This window comes from Herpailurus yagouaroundi, unplaced genomic scaffold (genome assembly GCF_014898765.1).
Source record: "Herpailurus yagouaroundi ecotype Mexico unplaced genomic scaffold, PumYag 206, whole genome shotgun sequence".
NCBI classification, from domain to species: domain Eukaryota; kingdom Metazoa; phylum Chordata; class Mammalia; order Carnivora; family Felidae; genus Herpailurus; species Herpailurus yagouaroundi.
In genome coordinates this window covers 7002252-7026639 of record NW_024412437.1, presented here as the reverse complement: position 1 = coordinate 7026639, position 24388 = coordinate 7002252, and the positions used below count along the sequence as shown (strand labels likewise).

Here is a 24388-nt window from a genome sequence, read left to right as displayed (position 1 = left end):
GAAAAGCTTTATGTAAATACTAACACTATTTAACAAAGCACACTCTTGGAGAGGGAAAACATGAGAAGCACTCAATAATGAGAGAATGGTTAAATAAAAAACAAAATATTATTGTGCCATTACTATTGTCCATAAATAATTTGTATTCACACAAAATAAAATTCTGTATAAAATTTTGGAGAATATGTAGTTGACTCTTGAACAACGCAGGGGTGGGGATGCCAACCACTGGCACAATTGAAAATCCATGTATAACTTTTGACTCCCCCAAAACTTAACTACTAGTTGCTTATTGTTGACTGGAAGCCTTAGCAATAACGGAAACAATTGACACATATTTTATATTTATATGTATTATATATGTCTTATAATAAAGTAAGCTAGAGAAAAATGTTACTGAAAATCATAAGAAGAGAATACATTTACATATAAGTGGACCCACACAGTTCAAATCTGTGTTGTTCAAGGGCCAGCTGTATAGATACAGTATGATCAGTAGATATGTAAAATGCCCGCTTAGAGAAGGACTATAGTGTAATACTCCATTAATTTATTTGGTTACCTTAGAGTGATGGAATCAGCGGCAATTTCTTTTTCTGTTTTTCAAGTTCATTGACATGTGAACAGCAAGCATGTTCTATTTAAATGGGGACAAACGAAAAGCAAGTTCAATGTTTTAAAAAGTTTCTCTAAGTCAGTCTTTTAAGGTTAACTCTCAAAATGATTTTGTTTGTTTGTTTGTTTGTTTTTGTTATTGTTGCAGGAGATGGTGTCCAGGGGAAGTGAACTGACTAAAATATTTTTGAACTGGGGTGATTGGGGAGCAGTAGCTCAGTGAGGCAGCTTTATAAAGACTGGGTTGACCTCCAGGACATTGGGGAGAGATGACCTTGAACACCTCAGACAACATTAAACTCCAGGTTACAGCTGACTGGAATCCTGAGGTTTTATTGGCCATGAGCCAGTCTGCAGCTCACTGTAGCCACCCTAGTATTTTATAACATTGTAAAGACTGTATTGTTTCAAACATTTCAAAATTTTACACACAACCTGGCAGTCATCCAAAGCCATTTCCAATGGGCCAAAACTATCAGCAGCCACCCACCTCCTTGGCCATGGCTGCCTGATTAATGATGTTCCACCAATGGGGTCCTCCATTAGGATCATCTAGGCTGGGAGACCCCGGGACAAATATGATCTTTGAGACCTGTAAATTGTCTATACACTTTGCAGCTGATTTTTTTTTTTTTTTTTTTTTTTTTTAATGGAGATGGAACATTAGAAAGCAGAGGTCTGGTGTGGTGTAGCTTGGATTGGCTAAATGCAGCAGGCTTTAATTCAATAAGAAAGCGAAGGATGCTCTTTGTCACAGACACTGTTCTTACTTCAGGATATTTGTTATGGCTTGTAACTTCTCTAAACTACTCAAGTTTCCCCTGCTCAGCCCTCCCCTTTTTTTCCATTGCTCCCTTATTCTGACTTAAAGTTTATTCACCCCATGGGCTTAGAAGTGAAGTTTTAAAAAAGCAAATGTAATATTAAATATTCTCCATTGATGCTTTTCCTTTTGAAATGAATAATTTACACATGATTAAGTGTATTCACGTCCTTCACATCATGGCCTAAATCGCTTACGATGTGCCGGTCCTGAGTATTTTATGTATGAGAACTCACTTAATCTTTGCAACCACCCTATGAAGTACTTACTGTTGTCTCCATCTTACAGATGAAAACATGAATGCATAGAAAAGCGAAGAATCTTACCCAAAGTCATTCATATGGTTTTTTTTTTTTCTTAATTTTGTCCTTACCGTTTATTTATTTTTGAGAGAAAGAGACAGAGTGTGAGCAGGAGAGGGACAGAGAGAGAGGGAGACAGAAACCGAAGCAGGCTCCAGGCTCTGAGCTGTTAGCACAGAGCCCAACATGGGGCTTGAACTTACGAGCGGTGAGATCATGACCTGAGCTGAAGACGCTTAACCAACTGAACCTCCCAGGTGCCCCCATTCATATGGTTTATAATCAGTGGAGCTAGAAAATGAGCCAGACCGAGTATCTCTGATTAACTACCTTTTCACTTAAGATGGTTTTCAGTCTCACATTTTCTAACAACCATCATCACGATATTACAAGTGTTATGTTGAATATGTGCGAAATATTTCTTTACTGTTTCACTAAAATGGGAGGTAGAAATTGTTCTGAGAGAGAGAGAGAGGGAGAGAGAGATTTTCCCAAGCTTGTAGTTCCGATAGATACTGTCTTTAGATACGGACAGTAGTTTTCTATTCTCTAACAGAACAATAATTTTGTTCCCCGGTTTGTTCTTCTAACACCGGAAAATATTATATCTTCTTTGTTTCTCAAATTATTTTTGGTCTAAGTGATACAGTAACTATCAGAAACACATTTATCACTATCATTAATTCCAGGCAACTTTGTTTCACTTCTAAGGATGTTATTTATTAGGCCGACCTTGTAAAAGCGAAGAGACAGTACAGTCAGAAAAGAGGCTGACTCATTCCCATCCTATAATTGCGCACTATCTGGAAAGCGGGAAATGGAAATCAGTAAGATTTTACTAATGGCCACTGAGACATTCCAATCATTTCAGTCAACAGCTCTCATTCAATTATATAAACCTCGACTGTGCATTTTTTAGAACCAAATTACAGTATATGAGAAAACAAGAGCCGCAGCCTTCACAAAGTAGTCTATCTAACACCGTGAAAGGCCCCCTATGAGCCCTTGAGTCCATCTTGCTTCCCTGGTTGACAAGATTCATCAGAAAATTCATCTTTTGGTTTGGCTTTGCTTTGGTTTCCCTGAAACAGTGTATTTAAAAGGATTGTTCCAACAGAGGGTTGCTAGCCGGGTGTTGGGTGGGGGATGGGCTAAATGAGCGATGGGCATTAAGGAGGGCACTTGGTGAGATGAGCCCTGTGTGTTTTATGTAAGAGATGAATCACCGGATTCTGTTCTTAAAATCATTATCACACTATACGTTAACTAACTTGGATGTAAAGATTTAAAAAAATAAAAAAATAAAAATAAAAGGATTGTTCATTTAGTACATTCTGCTGAATGATGCTGTTGATAGGATTGGGCATTCATGGTCTTGTTAATAAGAACCTGGAGGACATTGCATTGAGATAAGCCGGTCAGAGATAAATGCTGTATGATTATATGAGGTCTCTACGATAGCAAAACTCATAGAAGCAGCAAATAAAATGGGGATTGGGAAGGAGTGGGAAATGGGGAGTTGCTATTCAAAGGATATAAAATTTCTTTTTTTTTTAAATATGAAATTTATTGTCAAATTGGTTTCCATACAACACCCAGTGCTCATCCCAACAGGTGCCCTCCTCAATACCACTCACCCACCTCCACTCCCTCCCACCCCCCATCAACCCTCAGTTTGTTCTCAGTTTTTAAGAGCCTCTTATGTTTTTGGCTCTCTCCCTCTCTAACTTTTTTTTTTTTTCCTTCCCCTCCCTCCTGGTCTTCTGTTAAGTTTCTCAGGATCCACATAAGAGAAGATATGGTATCCACATATGGTATTTGTCTGTCTCTGACTTATTTCAGTCAGCATAATACCCTCCAGTTCCATCCACGTTGCTGCAAATGGCCATATTTCATTCTTTTTCACTGCCAGGTAGTATTCCATTGTGTATATAAACCACAACTTCTTTATCCATTCATCAGGCGATGGACATTTAGGCTCTTTCCATAATTCGGCTATTGTTGAAAAGTACTGCTATAAACATTGGGGTACAAGTGCCCCTATGCATCAGCACTCCTGTATCCCTTGGGTAAATTCCTAGCAGTGCTATTGCTGGGTCATAGGGTAGATCTATTTTTAATTTCAATAACACAAGATGAGTTGATTCTAGAAATCTGATGTGCAACGTGCCTACACTTAGCAATATTGTATTGTACACTTAAAAATGTATTAAAGATGTAGATCTTCTCACAATTAGGAAGAAGAAGAAAGGCAACATGTGGACTTGCCTCTACATAATATCATGGAGGACAGGACCTTGTCCTAAGGGTGTTACGTTATCTACCTTCTCTGAATGCACAGCTTCCACACACGAAAGAAGTGGGCCACACAACGGAAAGAATGAATGTTTAGATAGCATTGAGGTATGGCTTTACTCTGTCCACCACTTACCAGTAGTTTGGGGTCAGAAGGGTTAAGTGATACGCAAAACCTCACTTTCCTCACTTGTAAAATGGTTACAATAAATGTGTGCATTGTAAGATTTTCATGAGGGTTAGAAATAATATTTCAGATTGTGCGATAGATTGTCTAGAAAATAGCAGACCTTCAATGAAGTGTAGCGAGTACTATTTTATGCGTGTTAATTTCCTTTATCATCAGCCCCATGATGATGAGGAAAGAGTAGCATCTCAGCAGGCACCAGGTGTCATAAATAAATGCAGCATGAGTATGACATTTTAGTAGTGAGAATGCTGTGTTAATAGGAAAATTAATAAAAGTAGGCATAGGAATATCATACATTATCTAGCACCATTCCTGAGAAAAGATCAGGTTTCACATGGATGAAGGAAACCGTGGTATAGTTTATGAAAAAATGCTTGTATTATTGAAGTCCTTTTAGGAAGTATTTTCTCTTCTCTGCGTTTTCCCAGTATACTCTTATCCAAGTAAACCGTGTCTCTGGTGGAGCTGAAACGTAGATTAAAGCTAAGACCTCATTACTGAAGAGTCAAAGGCTTATACTTACTGAAATATGATATTGTCTTTAAGACACCTGAGTGTGGACGGGATTAATCCCAACATCCTTCAAATCTTGGTATGGTGTGTGCTTTATAGCAATTGGCCAGAATTAATGTTTAAGGCACCGACGTAAGATAGTAACTCTAAACCTCTATGACAACCCCTCATATTGTTTCAGGGCTTCCATTACAAGCTCGTTAGGAAAGCAAGCTTCTGTTTAGGTGGCTAGTGTGATTTGTAAGTTGTTTTTCCGTGGTGATTGTTGTGTCAGGTTTAAACCTTACTGCTCTGAGATTTCTGTGCTGTAAGCCTACATGCATCTTGATGGGTTTGCTTGTACTAAATCAGGGGTCACCACTCACCAAACGAAAATCTTTTTGTTATCGATGGAGCTTGAACAAGAAACTTACCCACTTGGTTGGATAAAGAACACTTGGAACCTTTGCTTATTACGGCAGTCTCAAAAACATCAGGGTAGGAGTTAAGCCCACAATTTTGTTTTAAATTAAGTGCTCCTAAAAAGCGTGAGACTAATAGCACCGACTAAAGCCAGTTAATTTTCTGGCAAGCAATATGTGAGTTTCCCCTCATTGCTAAGCCAGTAAAATTCAGCATTACTGTGGCAATTTTCCTACTGTTCCAGTTCTTGGCCTGTGTCTACACAGCACCGAAATAGCTAGATGAAAAGTGAAAACTTCACTTGGTCGTTAGGATGCTGCCAAATATTAGAACATGGTGTATTATAAGTCATCAAGACGTTTCATTAGATTTTTCCCTCTTCACCACATATTTTGGCAGTGTCGATGCCAGTGTAAACTTTATCCACAGGGACATTTCATGGATTCATGATACTCAGCATGGAACAAAGGAAGGGACACTAGGTATCTTTTCAAAGAGACAGCTCCACCCAAATCTGTGCTTTTTCTATTTCTCTTATTTTGTTTTTTTTAAATTAAAATCATCTTTTTTTCTGGATCTGCCAAAATCACATATCCTGGGTTTTTAAATACTGTCTCACCCTTTCCCTAAGCATCCTCCGAGATGATTATAATTCCATTTAAGGTAGTCAGCTTTCCTGCTTTGGATTCTGTGTCTCCCTCTCTCTCTGCCCCTCCCCCGCTCACGCTCTGTCTCTCTCTGCCTCTCAAAAATAAAGAAATGTAATGAAAAAAATTTTAAAAAAAAGATAGCTTTCAAAAGACAGAGTATATCCCTCTACAAGAACAAACAGCTATTGAATATTTACTACATTTGAAGCACTGTGCTAGATGGTTTGGCATATAAAGAAATGAGGTATAGTTCCTGCTTTCTAGAGATAAATTCCATTGGATAAAATGTTTGTTTGCTATCTATTTATTTATTTATTTATTTTTAATTTTTTTTTTTTTAACATTCATTTATTTTCAAGAGACAGAGACAGACAGAGCATGAGCAGGGGAGGGTCAGAGAGAGAGGGAGACACAGAATCCGAAGCAGGCTCTAGGCTCCGAGCTGTCAGCACACAGCCCTACACGGGGCTCGAACCCACTGACTGTGAGATCATGACCCGAGCCGAAGTCAGACGCTCAACCGACTGAGCCACCCAGGTGCCCCAAGAATATGTTTATTTAGATGAATGACAGATACAGTTTGAAATATAACAATATTTGGTAAAATAATAAACAAGAATTGCAACTGATAGCCAAGCAGACATCACGGGGTGTGGCAGAGATTGCAAAGGCTTTGCTAAGGATGTGAAGATTGGGTTGGATATTATAAAAAGCAGGGGACTTTGGCAAGTAGACAACAGGGACCTTGCAGCCAAGGGGAAGAGTAAGGTGTCAAGGTAGTGGAGGGACAACTTCATCCCAGTTTGCTTGGGACGTTCTCAGTTTTAGAGCTGAAAGTTCTGTGTTCCAGAAAACTCTTCGGTCATGGACAGACAAGGATAGCTAGTCACCCTACTGGGCAACGATGAACATGATAAGGCCAGGAAACAATGAACAAGTAATTGGAGGATTCATTTAAGGTGGAAATGGAAGAAGAAAAGTGGTTTGTACCACATGGCAAGGACCTTGCGTCACCTATTGGGGCATTGGAAATGTAATCTGTGTTCAGTATGGGAAATCATGAATCCTTTCTTTAAATGGTCTGATGTCAACAAAGAATTATTTTTGAGAGATCAGTCAGACCATAGTATGTAGATGTACGTAATGAATTCATTTACTATCTGTATTTGTCGAGCACCTACTGTGTGCTGTGTGTTGTTCTAGACATGGGGGATGCCACAGCTTTTGTTCTCGTGGTGCTTACATTTTGGCGGTGAGAACAAGACAAAATCATACTTATATAATGATATGTCAGTGTTCTTAATAAATAGGACAAATGGACAGAGAGTGATAGGAAGCAGGGTGCTACTTTAGATTGAGTACTCAGAAGTGATCTCTTTGATCAGATTGCATTTGAGCAGGGGCCTAAAGGAAATGAAGGAAAAGGTCATGTGGATAATCAGGAGAAAAGAATCCCAGATAGAAGGAAAGTACATGCAAAGGTCCTGAGGTAGGAATGTGCTAATATGTTTGAAGGCCACAAAGGAGAGCCCTGTGTCAGGAGCAGAACAGGTGGGATAAGAGGGGCAGGGGGTTAGTACACTGGGTACCTGTGGTGACCAGCTCTTGCAGGGCCTATAGGCTTTGAGGAGTTAGTTGCTTTTCATTGAGTCTGGGGCACAGAGAGCAGATTGGAGGCTGTCTCAATATTTTGCACATGGTAGAGGAGAACTGGAAAATAGGACAGGATGGATACCTAAGAATGTCAGTACTATAATTTTGCAAGAAGGAATTAATTTATCAACAGTGAAAAAACCCTGTGCTTCAAATTAGAACGCGTATTACCCGCTCTTCTGGTTCATCCTACTCCACCATAAAAGGCCATTCATATCCATATGTGGGGGGAAATCCTATTTTTTACAATGAGGAAGCCAATAATTGTTGCCTATTTTATTAATATCTAAGGAAAACCCTTCCATTTTTGTACCAGATATCGTACAAAAATCCAAGAACAATTAAATTCTTACGTTTAAAAGAATAAACTGAAAATCCTGAATTTACTTCGAATTATTAAGCACCTTTTGTTTAATATTTCAGAGGGAAAGAAAGCCACGTTAGCAGGCACATTTTGTGTATTTGATTTTTATCTGGAAAGATTTTTAATTAGAGCATTAAAATTGGGGGAAGAAAGAGGAAACTCCTGTCCCATGTTGCTTGGGTATGTTAAAATTTAAAGACCACGTAATATTTACTACTCATTTTCATATTGTGAGTTTCCTAGTTCACTTAAAAAAATACACCAAATGTTATATTGCTTAATCCTCCCAAATACATTTTTATGTATGACAGTAATTCTGCTTGATTGGTGCTTTTTCATTATTATCCTTCTCTCCCTCATTTTTGGAACAAGTTTATTTATTCAACTGCAGAATCACATGCTAATACAATTTTAGGATTGCCAGTTTAAATCTCCGCAACTCAAGAAAGTGAAACACAGGGTTTTCATAACAGCATTGATTTCCCAACATTTTTTATGCCTTCTAATAAAGTGTACGTTAGAATGCGAGCCAGCAGTCCAAGACATGTATGTAATCAATGTTGGACAAGTTAATGTTATGAAAAAGGTCTTAACCTTCATATTTTCTGATTTGTTTTCTGTTTGTCTGCTTTTAATTAAATTTTTATTTTGCAATAATTACAGATTCATATACAGTTGTAAGAAATAATAAAGGGAGAGCCTGTGTACCTTTCCCCAGTTTCCCACAAAGGTAACAGCTTGTAAACTATAGAGCAATGGCTCAACGAGAATATTGACATTGATATAGTCAAGATCCAGAACACTTCTGTATACCCAAGGATCCCTCGTGTTGCCCTTTATGGCCGGACCCGTTTCCTTCCATTCCCACACCCTCCTTAACTTCTGGCAACCGCTAATCTGTTCTCCGTTTCTGTAATTTCATTTCAACAATGTTACAGAAATGTTATAAAAATACGGTATATAGCCTTTGGGATTGTTGGTTCGGTTTTGTTTTGTTTTGTTTTTCATCCAGCATAATTCTTTGGAGATTCATCCAAATTGTTGCACGTCTACATAGTTGGTTCGTCTTTACTGTTGGAGTAGCAATCCATGTTACAGATGCATAGATTTGTTTAACCATTCATCTGTTGAAGGACATCTGGGTTGTTTCCAGTTTGAGGCTATTATGAAAAATTCACTTATGGATATTTGTGTAACATGGGTTTTCATTTATCTAGGACAAATGCCCAGGAGCACAATAGTGGGGTCGTATGGTCGTTACAAGTTTAGTTCTGTGAGAAACTGGCAGACTCTCTTCCAGGGCGGCCGTCCCATTCATTTTGTGTCTTCGTGGCTGAGGATTGCTGTTGTTCCACATCCTCACCAGCATTTGGTGTTGTCCAAGTTTTACTATTATGATTATCATAGCCACTTTAATAGGTGTAGGGTGGCATTTTATTATTGTTTCAATTTGCAAAGCCCAAATGACATAGGACGTTCAATGTTTTCATGTGCTCACTTTCCATCTGTATGTCTTCTTCCGCTAAGTGTCTCTCTTTCTCTCCCAGAGGATCTGTGCCATGAATGTTAGGTCTTTTTCTGCAGTCCTGCAGGTTCCCAAAACTCTTTCCCATTTTTTTTTTTTTTTTGGTCTCTTTTATCCTTGTTTTTAGGGCTGGGTCATCTCTATTGTTTTATCTTCAAGTTTGCTAATTCTTTCCTCTGCCTCCTCCATGCTGCTCTTGGGCCAATCCACTGAGTTTCAAAATTTGGGTTATTAAATTTTCATTATAAAATTTTTATTTCGCTTTTTGTTGTATCTTCTATCTCTTGGCTGAGACTTTCATTTTTCTTCTACTTATTTTAGGCATCTTATTATTGCTCGTGGAAGCATTGATGATGATGATAGCTGCTTTAACATTTTGTCAGATAATTCTAGCACCTCTGTCATTCCAGTGTTGTTGTCTATTGGCCTTTTTTCCCCATCACTTTGAAATCCTCTTGATTCCAACTATGATGAATGACTTTTTTATTGAAATTTGAACATTTTAGATATGATGTTATGAGAATCTGGATCTTATTTCTATCTTCTGTTTTAGATGACTTGCTTTTTGACACTGTGTAGTAGGGGAAGTGGGGGTCATCCACTTTGCTCCTGCCATGTGAGGGTAGGGGTCTAAGCTTCCTGATCAGCCTTTGCATATGGGGCTGGAGTTAGGGTCACAATATTTTCGGTGTTTTTTGGCTAGAGTAGTGTAGTTATTGCCTAAGAGTGTTCTTTCTTGCTAGGTCGTCCCTTTCTTGGTCCTTTGGCTGGAGAGAGTGGGCTTTAATTGGGATTTCTTGTGTCTGTATTCACTGGTGTTTCTAGATTTCTGGGTTCTTCAGCCCCAAATCTGGGATATGTGAGGTGCGCCATCACCACCACCCCTTGCAAGGAAGCTCACTTTTTTGATGTTGCTTGGTTTCCAAGGCCCAGGGCCAGTTAGCCTTTTCTTTCTACCTTTCAGGGTCTGTTATGTTTGTCTGATGTATAACATCCAGGGGATTTTCACTTGTCCGTAGCAGGAAGAATAGGAAGAGTACATTTATGCCATCTCTGAAGGGAAACCTCTTGTATCCCTTTTGATTCGATGCTAAATGAGCAAAAATATTGAGCCCTGTTTGAGATCAAAACAACCGTTTCTAGCTCCACGGTTTCAAATGGTGCTTTGTGAAACTCTACAGTTCTGACGCTTGCCCCAGATTTAGGTCCCACAGATACACATAGGTGATGGACCTCTTTCCCTGGATGATCCACTGCCACCAGAAAGCTAACACATTTCGATATAACATAAACATTTTAAAGCAGACTTGTTTCTCTTCTGTCCTCGGGTTTCATCAATTTCTTTTCCTGGTATTGCAGTTTCTGTTCTCAGAATCATCCTCCTACCACACACAACCACGTTCACAATCTCAGCACTGTTCTCGGTGGTGCCTCACCCTCATTGTCCCAGTCCACGCTGTCACCAAATCTGCTGTTCCTCGTTTACATTTTTCTTCATGCTTATGTGTTGCTTTTGGTGTCTAATTCCATCACATCAGCCCAGATCCTTAACTTAACTATGGAAATATTTTCCTCCATGTTCCCTCCACGTTTCTTCCATGTGCCATCACTGTCCTGCTCTGATTCATTCTATAACATATACCATCCTTCCTGACCCAAATGATCATTTAGTTCCCCACCTCTGCGCCTTGGCTTATGCAGTGTAAACCCTACTCCTCTGAGCTACAAATATTCAAGAGTTATGCTGTTTTGGGAAACAGACCAAGGAATCTCTTTTATTTTATTTTTCTTTTTTCTTTTTTTTAATTTTATGTTTATTCATTTTTGAAAGACAGAGAGAGACAGAGAACAAGCAGGGGTGGGGCGGAGGGAGAGGGGGACACAGAATCTGAAGCAGGCCCCAGGCTCTGAGCTGTCAGCACAGAGCCCGATGCGGGGCTCAAACTCACGAACTGCGAGATCATGACCTGAACCGAAGTCGGACGCTCAACCGACTGAGCCACCCAGGCGCCCCAAGAAAACTCTTTTAAAAAGTCCTGGCTGATCCTACCAGCCATGGGTAACCACTCTACCTTGGACCACACATCCACTTTGTCAGTAACTTCCTATTGTTTTGTATTATATATGGCATCTCCTTGAGGACAGAAACATCTTATTTATCCTCATTTTCTTCCTATAATTTCTCCCCAAGCATCTTATATAGTAGTTATTAAAGTTGTTGAATGAATAAAGAAAGAAAAAAAATAATAATTCACAAAGCTTGTCTTAACATTTTCTTCTTGTCTTCCTTTCCTGTCACTTTGTCTTTTTAGTCTCCTCAAAGTGACAATATTCAGTCCAAATGACTTACAAACCTATTAAACTTCATAAGAAGACACTGCCAAATGAATAAAGGGCCCTTGAGTTTAAATATCTTCTAATAGTAATGAGAAAGCCAATAGATAAAATGCCTCTTCTTTCACAGGTGAGAAGGGGCAACTCTTTCTGTTTGTGAAAGGTATAAATGAAGTGCAGGGCCTAAGATGCTATAATTGATGACAAAGAACATCATCATCCAACTCGGTGGCTTCCAAGTTGTCTCTAGGCAACCACAATACAGCCACATTAATAGATAAATCCAAATATGTAATTTTAGAAGAGCACATAACCTCTAAAGAGAGTTGCAGACAAGGTTTTTGCTCAATAGTGACTCATCTCAGTAGTTGACTTTTTTTTCCTGGATTCAACCAAGGAACTCTGAGTAAGTTGGCTTTGCCACGTCCCAAAGAAGCCCAGGGTGACTCTCACTCAGCCTTTGCTGTGAACAGAGACTATCGGGTCACCTAAGAAACAGCAATTTGTGGGCTCCTGCTTCATGCAATGATGACCTTGGCTTGCACAACCCAAATAGAATGTGCCCCAACTCATGAAGTCAAGGCAATGTGGTAAACAGAGCCTGTGCCAGCAGGACATCATTTCAACATCCCCTGGCTTATAAAACATGTTTGGGCAGGGGCACACACATCATAAGCTGTATTTTGGTGCGGACAATCTGGGAAGTCAGTGGCGACTATGTAATAAATCCATTAGCTTCATAGAGACAGCCTCTGATGTTACGTCAAGTCAGCCACTTGTTAAACTTTTGAAAAGTCGCTGAAAATGAGTGTCTTTGAAACGTGAACGATGGTCAAAACGGTATGGAAGCAGAACAGGTAGCCAGTTGTTGGATGAAAGTGTTAAATAAAGCATTTTTACGATGTTATTATGGTAATGATGGTTGGTTTCAAATACAGACTATTGTTTTGTACCAGTTGACATCAGTTGGGTACAGCCTGAGTATCTTGGGGTTTTAAGAGGAAAGGTGAGTTTCTTCTCTTAAACATCTCCACAGAATTTATTTGTATCGAACACGCTCCAGTGCAGCCTGCAGTAATAAAGTAAATGGACATAACCTAAAGTGGGGTCCATGTATAAAGCCTCGACACTTCAATAAAATGAGCATCGAGCCTACCGTTTTACAAAAGTTGTTTGCCGTTGTAATAATTCAATACCCACTTTTTGTTGAAAGCCGTTTAGTTACTATTGAATGCTTCAAGTCTAGATACAAATGAAGGATCGCTGAGGCCTTTGGGCTTAGTACTTTACAAGGCAGAGCAAAACAAAAGTAAACAAAACAAAACAACTTAATAAATGCTTGTTTAGATGGATTTACTTTGACATCGCGCTAGGCTCCCAGGGAAACCAGGTGTTTGCAAATTGTACTTTCTTAGTTTGCAAAGCTGAGTTGTACCTGGGTCTTTCTGATGCTTGAAAAGATTAGATGTAAGCTCGAGGTACCTACTCCGAATATTTCAGTGAAGAACATTATATTTAGGGGACAGTTACAGTTAAAAAAATCAACCAATAAAATATTGCAGACTTCAAATATCATTGTTTTGAAAAAGGTTGAGAGATGGGAAATTAAGGGCAGGTAAAGATAGAGTAATAGCTTTACAGAATCGCTGATCATTTTTTCCCCTGGCTCTGGCAGGAGACATCTCTAGACGGTCATCACTGTGGTTTGTACATTCTCCTGCACCTAATAGCTATTTTGACCAAAAAAATAAAGTAAATAAAATAAAATAAAAATTAAATGTGGATTATGGATTCTAAGCTGCTCATATAGTTACATGCAAGAAATATGAACTTGGAAGCTTAGTCTGTGCACATTGGTTCTTATTCTACTTCTGATTCTCAGCTTTCTGTCTTTGGGGCAGCTTTTTAAAGATGATATTACATCTCTAGGGCCTAATTCATGCAAACATTAGCTTGTGATGGATAAAACAAATGTGAGATCTTGTAATAAATAAATAGCACCATTTCATATGAACCAGAACACTGAGAGACTTGAATATAAAATACAATATGCTCAGAAATATGGGGACCATAACTGTGGAAAGGAAAGATGTGCCACAGTGAGTTCAGAAATGTGATTTAGCAAATGATCCAGACCAGAAAACATTTTAAAAAGAGGGCTCTACTGGCTGAAGCAATTTCTAATAGGTGATTTGCATTTCCAAAGAGCTCACATGAATTTGAGGGGCCCCACACTGGACCATACAAAGTAAATCTCCTGATTTGAGTGAGAATATTTTTATTATATTTGACAAACACATATATTCACATTTTAATATACAGAGGTAATCATTGGTATCTATATAGTATTGTAGTCTTTAATGGTATTCCATTTCAGAATAAGTAGAAATGTTGAGATTATGAAATTTTGAAACACTAACACTGATGTTCACTAAATGAAATTAAAACTTCATTTATCCACAGTATTATGAGAGAATGAAATGAAAATTATAAACTTTCGAAATAGCTGAAGTGTATCTCTTGTTGAATTTTATGTTGAATTTGAATTATATTTGATTGAAACCTGAAAATATATCAAATCCTTTCCTATCTTCTTTTTAAAACAATTTTTAATGTTTATTTTTGAGAGAGAGAGAGACAGAGTGTGAGTGGGGGGGGGCAGAGAGAGAGAGAGAGAGGGAGACACAGAATCTGAAGCAGGCTCTAGGCTCTGAGCTGTCAGCACAGAGCCTGATGCGGGGCTTAAACCCTCGAACAATGAGATCATGACTTGAGCCGAAGTCGGACGCTTAACCAACTGAGCCACCCAGGCGCCCCAATCCTTTTCCATCTTTTTAAGGAGGATGCTTTGGATTACACATGTGTGCCTTTATGAAGTTAAGCATCTTTATGATATTCAGGCCAGTGAGGAAAGGAAGAACATGGACTTATATGATATCACAGTACAGCATATTAGTTTCATGTGGGCTTATTCTTGTTAGTTTAGCCATTAAAAAAAAAAAAACTACATTGTGTATAATTGATGTTAATACCATCACAAAAATTCTGTGTCACTTATAGTGCCTATCTTACTGATGAGGTGAAATACAAATACGTAGAAGCATGCATTGGACTTGGTATATGCTCAATAAATATTAGCCAATATATGTTGATACTTTTTATAGATAGGGTTCTCTCAGAAACATCCTCAAAGGGAGGTTAGCGTGCAGCATGTTTTTATGAAGCGCCCTTGAGGTCAACACCTGTGCATTAGAGGGTAAGAAAGTAGGGATGGGCAGAGGGAAAAATCCAGTGACAACCCAATCCCCAGATCAGCTCTGGCTAAGTTTACAGGGAGCTCTGGAACTGGAATAACCCTTCAGAACTTGCTCCAGTTGGGCCTGGGTGGCCAGGCTCCTTACACATTCATCAGTCACTGGTAGTGGGTCACTTGGGAAGAGCATGAGGCAGTCTCTACAGGGGATCAGCGTTAGGGCCAAGACTAGGATGAGGTGGGTAAAGCAGTCTCTTCAGTGTAAAATTTAAGGGGCATCCAAAACCCAGTGACCAGAGCAACCAATATTCTAATGCAATATTTTTTCAAATCAGATTTCATGCAGAAAATCCATGGTGAACAAAATATCAAAATTTAAATAAAGACAAGCTGTTATTTGTTTGTTTGATGGCCCTGTGATGGAAATAGTTGTTTTCTTTTTTTTTTTTTTTTAATTTTAATATTTTTTTTCGACGTTTATTTATTTTTGGGACAGAGAGAGACAGAGCATGAACGGGGGAGGGGCAGAGAGAGAGGGAGACACAGAATCAGAAACAGGCTCCAGGCTCTGAGCCATCAGCCCAGAGCCGGACACGGGGCTCGAACTCACGGACCGCGAGATCGTGACCTGGCTGAAGTCGGCCGCTTAACCGACTGCACCACCCAGGCGCCCCGGAAATAGTTGTTTTCAATCAGACAGTGGTGCTCAGGCCATCAAAGGTATTAAGTCTTCACTGGCTGGGCAGATTTATGACAGTTGACAGTGTGGTGTGATAGGGCAGTACAAGTTCCTATTTATAGTCATGCTTGTTTTGTTTTTGTTGTTGTTTTGTTTTTGATTAGAAGGCTTTTGTTAAATTTTCCATTTGCTTCAAAGTGTGGGGGATATTTTGATACATGTATATAGGGGCATACATTTTGCCTTTTCTTCAGCATCCAATATGGCTGCCAAGCCTTGCTGAGCCTCCAAGGCTATCTGCCAGAGCATTCCCATATTCTGAGACAACAAGTTCTCCATTGAAATGGGATCTGGAAAGCCTATCAAAGTATCCTCCACAACTATCCATATTGTTGAACGATCAAAAATGTCATCCAATGATGAAATTTTGATTAATAGTAAATAATGAATATACTCAACTCCAGATTTTAACCTTCACCTCGGGTTAAAAAAAAAGCCTCATTTCTCACTTATCAGTATTCCTTGCTAATGTGTAATACATTAGGTATGGCTGGACATTAGCTTTAAGTTACAAATGATTTGGGTTCTATCCTCTTTTTTTTTTAAATAAAAAAAAAAAAATCTGACTGCATACTAACCACTTAATGTTTTCCCAGAATTTTAATTTCCTCCTCTGTGAAAATGGGGATGCCAAATTAGGTAATGTTTCACGTTTACCCAACTTATCTGTTTATTTACCTTTGTGAGGATGCTCAAAAGTCATCCCTGAAGAACAGAAATTAGTTCATGTTGCCGTGAACCTAGCAAATTCTCCAGTGCTGCACTTCATAAAACTGTTTGCCCCTCCCCCCAAATGTCTCCAGCTCATCAGGAAGTGTGAATTACTGCTGTTTCCTTTAGTGTTCTCGCTATGTGGTCATCAGGGTATCAGCCAGTATTAATTGGTAGTTAATTGTGCTGCATCCTAATGCTCTTCCTCACCCAGTCTTCCTTATTTTCTTCCAAACCGTTTGAGATCAGATAATCAGCTTGGTATAATTGCCTCTTTAGTGTTTACTGAAGAGGTGAGAGATTGAGGTGGGGGTGAGGGAGTGGTCAATGAATTCTGATACAGCAGTTTATGATATCCTGCCCCAAATTCAGAGCGGAGCTACAGATTAAAGCTTCGGAGAAGGGAAATTAGGTGGTAAACAAAACCTGCTAATACTTTGTGAATGTTTTATTTTGTCTGCGTATTTTGCCCCAAAGGGCTCTTTGTCAAGGAACATCTATTATCATACATTTGGAGAAAAACTGGTGTAATGTGAAAATAAGTAACGTGTGAGGGAAGGACTTGGCTCTGTATATAAGTAGGCATGGAATTCATCTTTGCTCTCTACTTATTGGATTTGCTTAGGATCGTGATGGCCAGAGCCATAGGATTCAGCCATTGATTTTATTTACAGGAAGCTAAAAAGTGAAAACCAAGTAAGTAACAACTAGTGATTCAGGACTCTTGTATCACTGTGTTACCTATGCTTCACAGAATTGAATGATTATCAGCAAGAATTGCTGCTTTTCATTTCATCTGTCTCACAATGTCAATATATAACCATGAGTATGTTGATTCCCTCTGTTCCAATTCCCTAATCTAAAAAGGAAAAAGGGTTCATTTCATAAGTGGTTTTCAGGAGGAAGTAAATTCTCAAAGCGCAAAGAGTGATTGATTAACAGTGTTGAGTTTGTTTGTGGGAGAGCTTGTCTGACTTGTTACCCTGGCTGTCTGAGTAGAATGCTTCCTAGAGAAAAGGACAAGAAACACACACACACACACACACACACACACACACACACACACACACACACCATGCACCACAGAAATGTCAACCAACCAAACCCCATTTGGGAGCCTGCTGTTGTGACTTCATAGCCACAGTGTATTCTGTTATGTGACTGTTCACAGCTTGATGTACACAATGTGCTTTGTAATCTTTGGCAGTTTCACCTTTTCTTTGAATACACGTGTCGCATTTGTGCTTCAGAAAAGCACCTTATAGAAGAGGTAAGGCAGTAAGTCTAATTGATAAAAATTTTTCTGCTTTATAAAATTCATTTTTTAGTGGAGAACCTTGCCAAAATTAAATATATATTTATCTTTATATAAGTTGAGTACTTGTTTCATAAGCTAAAGGACCTGAGTAGACATATACAGATGGGGTTATGCTTCAATATGAATTTTTTTCTGTGAATGGATACTTTTAAGCTGTGTGGTTTTATAAAGCTGAAGCCTACACTAAAAATACCCTACTATATTAATAAGAGCCTATTGACTATACTTAGGAATGCCCTAATGTCAAAATAGTTCACCAAAATGCCACAGTGTGTTGCAAGAGAAAATAATAATTAGCACTCAATGAACCACATAACTTCTACATTTAACTGCTACAACCTATATATATACACACACACACACACACACAAATATATATGTTATTTAACATCAGGCTGTCTTTTAAAAACTTATTTATTAATTTATTTGTTTGTTTTATTGTTTATTGGGAGCATAAAATCAGAATTTGAAATGAGATACATTATTTGCATTGGTAAGCTGTACAGTAGAAATAATTAAGTGAGCAGTAAGATTTGTGTATGTAAATTACTTTACCTTAAGGGCTTTCAATAAAAATTAACATAAGATCATGTAACTCAATTTATTAAAAATGGCATGATAATTAATTCGGGTTCCTGTCACATTAAGTGAAAATAAACAAATTTACCTAATTAATACAGGCTAACCACTACTCATTCTATTTTTTCTTATTATTCCTTGGAGTACTCTATTAATTGAAGTAAATGTTAGTAATTTGAAAGCATCATTCAAATCTTGTTCTATACATTTATTTATTTATTTATTTATTTATTTATTTATTTATTTTTAAATGCAATATAACTTATTTGACCATTTTTAAAGTAATTTGTATTTTAATTCTCCTCAGATTATTAATTAAATTTATATTTTCTTCTTTTTAATTGTTCTTTCATTTTTGTAATTATGTATCAGAAAATTTTTTCTTTTTTTAATGAAATTTTTTATATTAAATATAATTTATTGTCAAATTGGTTTCCATACAACACCCAGTGCTCATCCCAACAGGTGCCCTCCTCAATGCCCATCATTCACTTTCCCCTCTCCCCGCCCCAATCAACCCTCAGTTTGTTCTCAGTATTTAAGAGTCTCTTATGGTTGCCGTAAGAGTTAATGTTAATGTCCATCAACTGACGAACGGATAAAGAAGATGTGGTTTATATATACGATGGAATACTACTTGGCAATGAGAAAGAATGAAATCTGGCCATTTATAGCAACGTGGATGGAACTGGAGGGTATTATAAGTCATGCAGAGAAAGACAGATACCATATGTTTTCAGTCATATGTGGATCCTGAGAAACTTAACAGAGAACCATGGGGGAGAGGAAGGGCGAACAATGTATTTATTTTATACTTAATTTTGAATTGGTCTAGCCTCCCCACCTCCCAGAATAAATCTCTTGAACAGAATTGCTTTGCTTACTTGCTTCTTTATCATTTGGGCAATGATCCCAACACAACACTTGTCCTTGTAACAACTAAATCCCATCTCATTCCGTTAGCATCCCAGACATGTGTAGAGTCCTGCGTGCATGGTTTTAAGATCCATGAAAAGGATGGAAACCTAGTCTGAGTGTACCTGCTTTTTCCTGGCAGGGCCCTGGCTGAATCTCATCCAATCTGAGTGATTTGAGGAAAGTTTTGCAACAGAACTGATTACGCTGATGTGGGAAGAGTTTAGGGAAACCCTCAAGGAAAAGTGCAGTTCTCTGGAGCTAAATGGAACAAGAGTAAGGAGTCATTTCTGGAACCAGGGGAGAGACCAGTGTTCTGGAGCGATTCTGGGGATAAAAGCAATGACTATCTGAGATTCCCAGCAAGGAGGGATCCAGGGGGATAAATATTTTAACCTCACATTCTTCTTTCTTTCCAGTCTCTTTCCAGGGCCTCCATTGGTTGAACCCAAATGGAAGTCAAAGGGCAAAAGGGATCCTGGTTGTAATCCTTGTGGGTTGGCCTCTCAAGACACTAAGCAGGGTGGGGCCAGATGCAGAATGTTAAGTGAAGAGGCAAACACAGTTATCCAGCACACAAGAATATACTTCTCTGGGGTGACCTATTGAAGTCAATTTTACTCATTGGGAAGCATTGTTCAAATCTTGTTCATCTGCATGTAATTTATACATAATTTTGAATCATCCCCGCCCCTCCAAAAACACTGAAGTGTGCTAGTGTCATCCAGAGATGGGCTAAAACTCTTAGGACAATACCGAATTTAATCCCTTTGAATCCAGTGTTCACTGAATCACTTAGTATAGCTAGTACAAATGTTGGTAACAACTTACATGGGAGGAAAAATACTCTGGTGGAGGCTTGGTAACACTGTGAAGAATTTTTAAGGTTTTCAATAAATGTCATTAATATCAAATTTGATTCTACCACCTAAGAAACACATCCTCTTTATGAAGTACTTCTACATGGTAGAAAATAGGTTCTGCACTACAACTTAGCAAAAGTCCTGCCTCCACCTTCTCTTACCCAGATGTCCATAAGTCACTTTACCTCCGAGACCGAAGTTCCTTTTTCTGAAAGAATTATCCCAGACATTGCCTTTTTCCTTAGGGACTTTGCAGGGAGCAGATGAGACAGTACATAAGATAGCAAACTATATGCTAGATAGTCTATAAACCTTCATCAAAGTTGGTAAATCAGTCATTCTTCCCTGCAAAGTACAAAGAAAAAAAATACCTTTCTTCTTCAAACCGTGAGGGGAAGGATTGCTGTCCTCAGTCTTTTTCTTTGACTTTTTTTTTTCTTTAGTGAAAGACCCATATATAAGTTAAAACTAAGTGAGGTGAAGACAGGCCTCCTGCGGTTACACATTTTCCAAAGTCTCAATTGTAAAATATGATAATAAGTTATTAATCAATCTTTGTTTGTTTTAGTAGGGTAGCTATTCTCTGTGGAATTTGTTCAGATCGTATAGGGAAAACCCTTCAGAATCTCCCATATGAAGGTTGCACATTCAAATAATAGCCAGCGCTTGTGGTGTTTCCTTCTTGGCCAGCTAAAAATTCCCCCTGGCTTGGGAGAGCATGAAGTCTTTAGTGAGGATGTCAACAGTGATTTATTATAAGCTGAGTTAATTCTCCCTCAATTTAAAGGCCTTGCATGCGACATAATCACTTTTTTCCCCCCCACAGAGGTAACTGCTTATTCCACGATTCCCAAGACAGCTTCATCCAGACACTGGCCATGGTGAGATTTCAACTGTTTTCTTTGGACATTTTTGTTGTGGGGGATGGGGCATGGAGTATAATTAGTCAAGTATGGTTCTCACCCAAGAAAGCTTCCATGTGAAAAAAGCAAGACGTGTGTGTGTGTGTGTGTGTGTGTATGTGTGTGTGTCTGTGTGTTCTGTGAATATATTAATATAACTCCATGTGTGTCTTTATGAAGCTTAGGAGAGCTTCTTGGTAGCAGAGCAAGGAGAAGTCATAAACCCAGCCTTGGGTAATGTACTAGTTAGACTTTTACTGTATTGGGTTGGTTGTGCTTTTTTTCTTTCTGGGCTCATAAACTGAAGGGAGGTAAAGGGAGTCTGGAGAAGGTTAAGAGATGAGCCCAGATAACTTCAAAGTTGAAAAATAAGACCTAATAGCAATATTTAGGTAGTAGCAATCATGGAGAGAAGTGAGCTAATTGGACATTGTGACTCTATCTTTAATGACATGAACTTCTTATATGCCAGTAATCTAGCCTTCTCCAGTTTTTCTGGAGACACTAAGTAAAAGTGGAAAGTTTACGCCATGGTTTAATTGTTGGTAGTGGGGTAATGAGTGTTCATAAACTGCTGTTAATAATGTGATCCTTACACTCTGAATGCTCTGGACTACTAAAATCCATAATAAGGCAGAAGTGGTGATACTCCTTCTCCTCTGATTTTATGCTCATAGACTTTCTATTCATATTTTGTAGTCACCAGAACTTTTCTGCTTAGAGCAAAATTGGTTTTGTTACAAATATTAGAAAATTGCTCATTATACTTAGTCTAAAAAGGAAATGTATTGGAAAAACCCAAAGACAGGATATATCAGAACTGGAAGAGGCCTTGCACAGAGTAGACGTTGCCTCTCTGTGCCCAGATGCTTTCTGTGCAGGACATCCTCTGTGTAGGCCCTCCAGATCTACTCTTTACCCTTCTCCACTCAGCAACCTGCTCTGGCAGGATGGCCTGTACGGATGCTATCACTGGTTTTCTTGCCCTCGGGTTCTGGTTGGATGCAGTCAGTGGGGAACCTTGCTATAAGATTAGAGATGAGAAGAGTGAAATTGAAGTGTTTGGCACCCTCCGGGAGGTTTACCTCAATTGATTACATCTATTAATCAAAGGACGTATCTTCTTGGAATGAGCAGATCCAATATGAGGAGCTACTAAAATCTCTCATTTCCAGTTCTGTGACTTCTCTCCCTCCCCAACTCTTTAGGTCAGGGTATTATTAAACCACGTTAATCAAATCTCCTCAAATTATCTATAATTGAGTGTGGCATCTGTTTCCTTCCTAGACCCTGACTAATATAATCTCTTCATCTTTGTATGTATCTCCTTAAGTCTCTTCTACCTCTGTGCTCACTCCTCGTTCTCTCTCTCTCTCCACACACGGGAAAGAGTATCTTCCTAACTCCTTTATATCTTCTCAGTTCGTATGCCAACAAAACTCAACCCAAATAGCAGTAATTAGTGGGTTTTAGTATATCCCATTCTCTTTTCTAAACTCTTTCTTTTTTTTTTTTTTAATTTTTTTTTCAACGTTTTTATTTATTTTTGGGACAGAGAGAGACAGAGCATGAACGGGGGAGGGGCAGAGAGAGAGGGAGACGCAGAATCGGAAACAGGCTCCAGGCTCCGAGCCACCAGCCCAGAGCCCGACGCGGGGCTCGAACTCACGGACCGCGAGATCGTGACCTGGCTGAAGTCGGACGCTTAACCGACTGCGCCACCCAGGCGCCCCTTTTCTAAACTCTTTCAATATATTTTTACATTTAATCCCAACAACAGCCCACAGGTTCTAATATCATTCAGTTTTATAGATGAGGACATTGAGGCACAGAGAAATTGAATAACTTCCTGAGGTCACATAATTCAAGATAGAAGCTGAATCTAACCTAGGCAGACACATTTCAGAATATATGTTTTAACATACATTTTTGGTAGTTTGGTGCTTGGTCTGGACTACCTTGGGTTGCATGTCCAATACTCACTCGCTATAATGAGGTGGAGGTGAGGGGACAAGATACCATAATGTGCTTCTAATGAGTTGGACCTTTGGGAGAAAACTCTCTGAATATGGTACAAGGTAGGGCAGTTTTTGTAATCCTTTGAAAAAGTTGCCAGAGTTGTTTACAAAATACTGAAACTATTTTAAATATTTTTGCTAGTTGTATGCTACTGTTCTTGCATTCCCTGACTCCCCTAGACTTCACTTAGAACAGACTCAAATAAGAGCCTACTTTATTTAGAATAAAACAAAAATAATAAAACATTATCTGCCTTCTCTTTAGTAGAGATTTGGTTAATGTCTTCAAACTATATACCATATTCCCCCCAATGACATTAGCACTGGGGATTTTTATCAGATTCTTCATAAGAAACATGCGGGCTACTGGTGCAACTGTTCTACCATTGACTGATGCTTTCTGTTACGTGGAACAGAAAAACAAGAACAACATTAAAATTGTTTACCGCCTTTCACCCTTCTATGGCCAGTTTACACTTTTATACCCAGATTTTCTATATTGGCCAAGGTATAAGATGTTATTTTTTGATCCAAGCTTTTAAAATCTCAAAGAGATTATTGTCATTCCACTGTGAGAAACAGAATGCAATAAAGGGCTCTGAGTCCCCAAAAAGTATAATCTGAAATAACCTACTAGAGAGTATATCCTAAGCTTGTTTGTAAATTTGTACCTTTGTAGTTTTAGGTAGCTTTAAGATACTACTGTAGAAGAGATAAAGAAAGGCATGCTAATCTGAAAAGATGCCATCATCTTACAGTTTATTCCAAGAGCTGCTTTAGGCAGCAATGGAAGCTAAAAAATTGCTATAAGGAAGACAAACTCAAAACCATGCCTTTTTTGAAACAAAATACATATGCACCAAAAATAAATGATCCATTTTTAACTTGATTACCATTTTCATATATAATTAACCTGATTATATATATAATTAACTACTTTTATATTTCTCTCCTGAGGTGCTAGCACCATGAATTTTAGAGAACATGTTTTATTTATCATTATGTTTTCAGCACCTAGTATGGTGCCTCACACATAGTAGATGACCAATACTGTTTGCTGAATGGATAAATGAAGTGTAAATGCCAATACAGATATAATGCTAATTCTCATATGTGCGTGTTTTTAACCATTTCCTGCCTCAGTGATGATGTAATATACTATGAAAGTTATATATAAGAATGTGAGGATAGTTTATTAATTTACCCAGGTTAAGTAAAATCTAGGGTCTTGTAAAGACTGGTGTGATATTTGGTTGGGGATTTTTGGCATTGGAAATATAAAATTCTTGTTTGGGATCAGACCTAGAAGACATGGGTGATGCATGATTACACCATTATCAACAAAGTGAAATTTTCTAAAGATTATGAAACTATGCAGACTTATTCTCTCATCTCCTATGAGAAGATGCTTATATGAACTTATA

At 38.4% G+C, this 24388-nt stretch overlaps 1 long non-coding RNA gene across 1 annotated transcript in view; it reads left to right on the top strand.

The window, feature by feature from the left end:
• LOC121015355 (uncharacterized) overlaps positions 1 to 24388 on the top strand; it is a 426891-nt gene that overhangs the window by 225511 nt on the left and 176992 nt on the right. The window contains exon 3 of the long non-coding RNA XR_005783786.1: positions 20871 to 20925. This is a non-coding gene — a long non-coding RNA (uncharacterized LOC121015355). The remainder of the gene's footprint in view (positions 1 to 20870; positions 20926 to 24388) is intronic.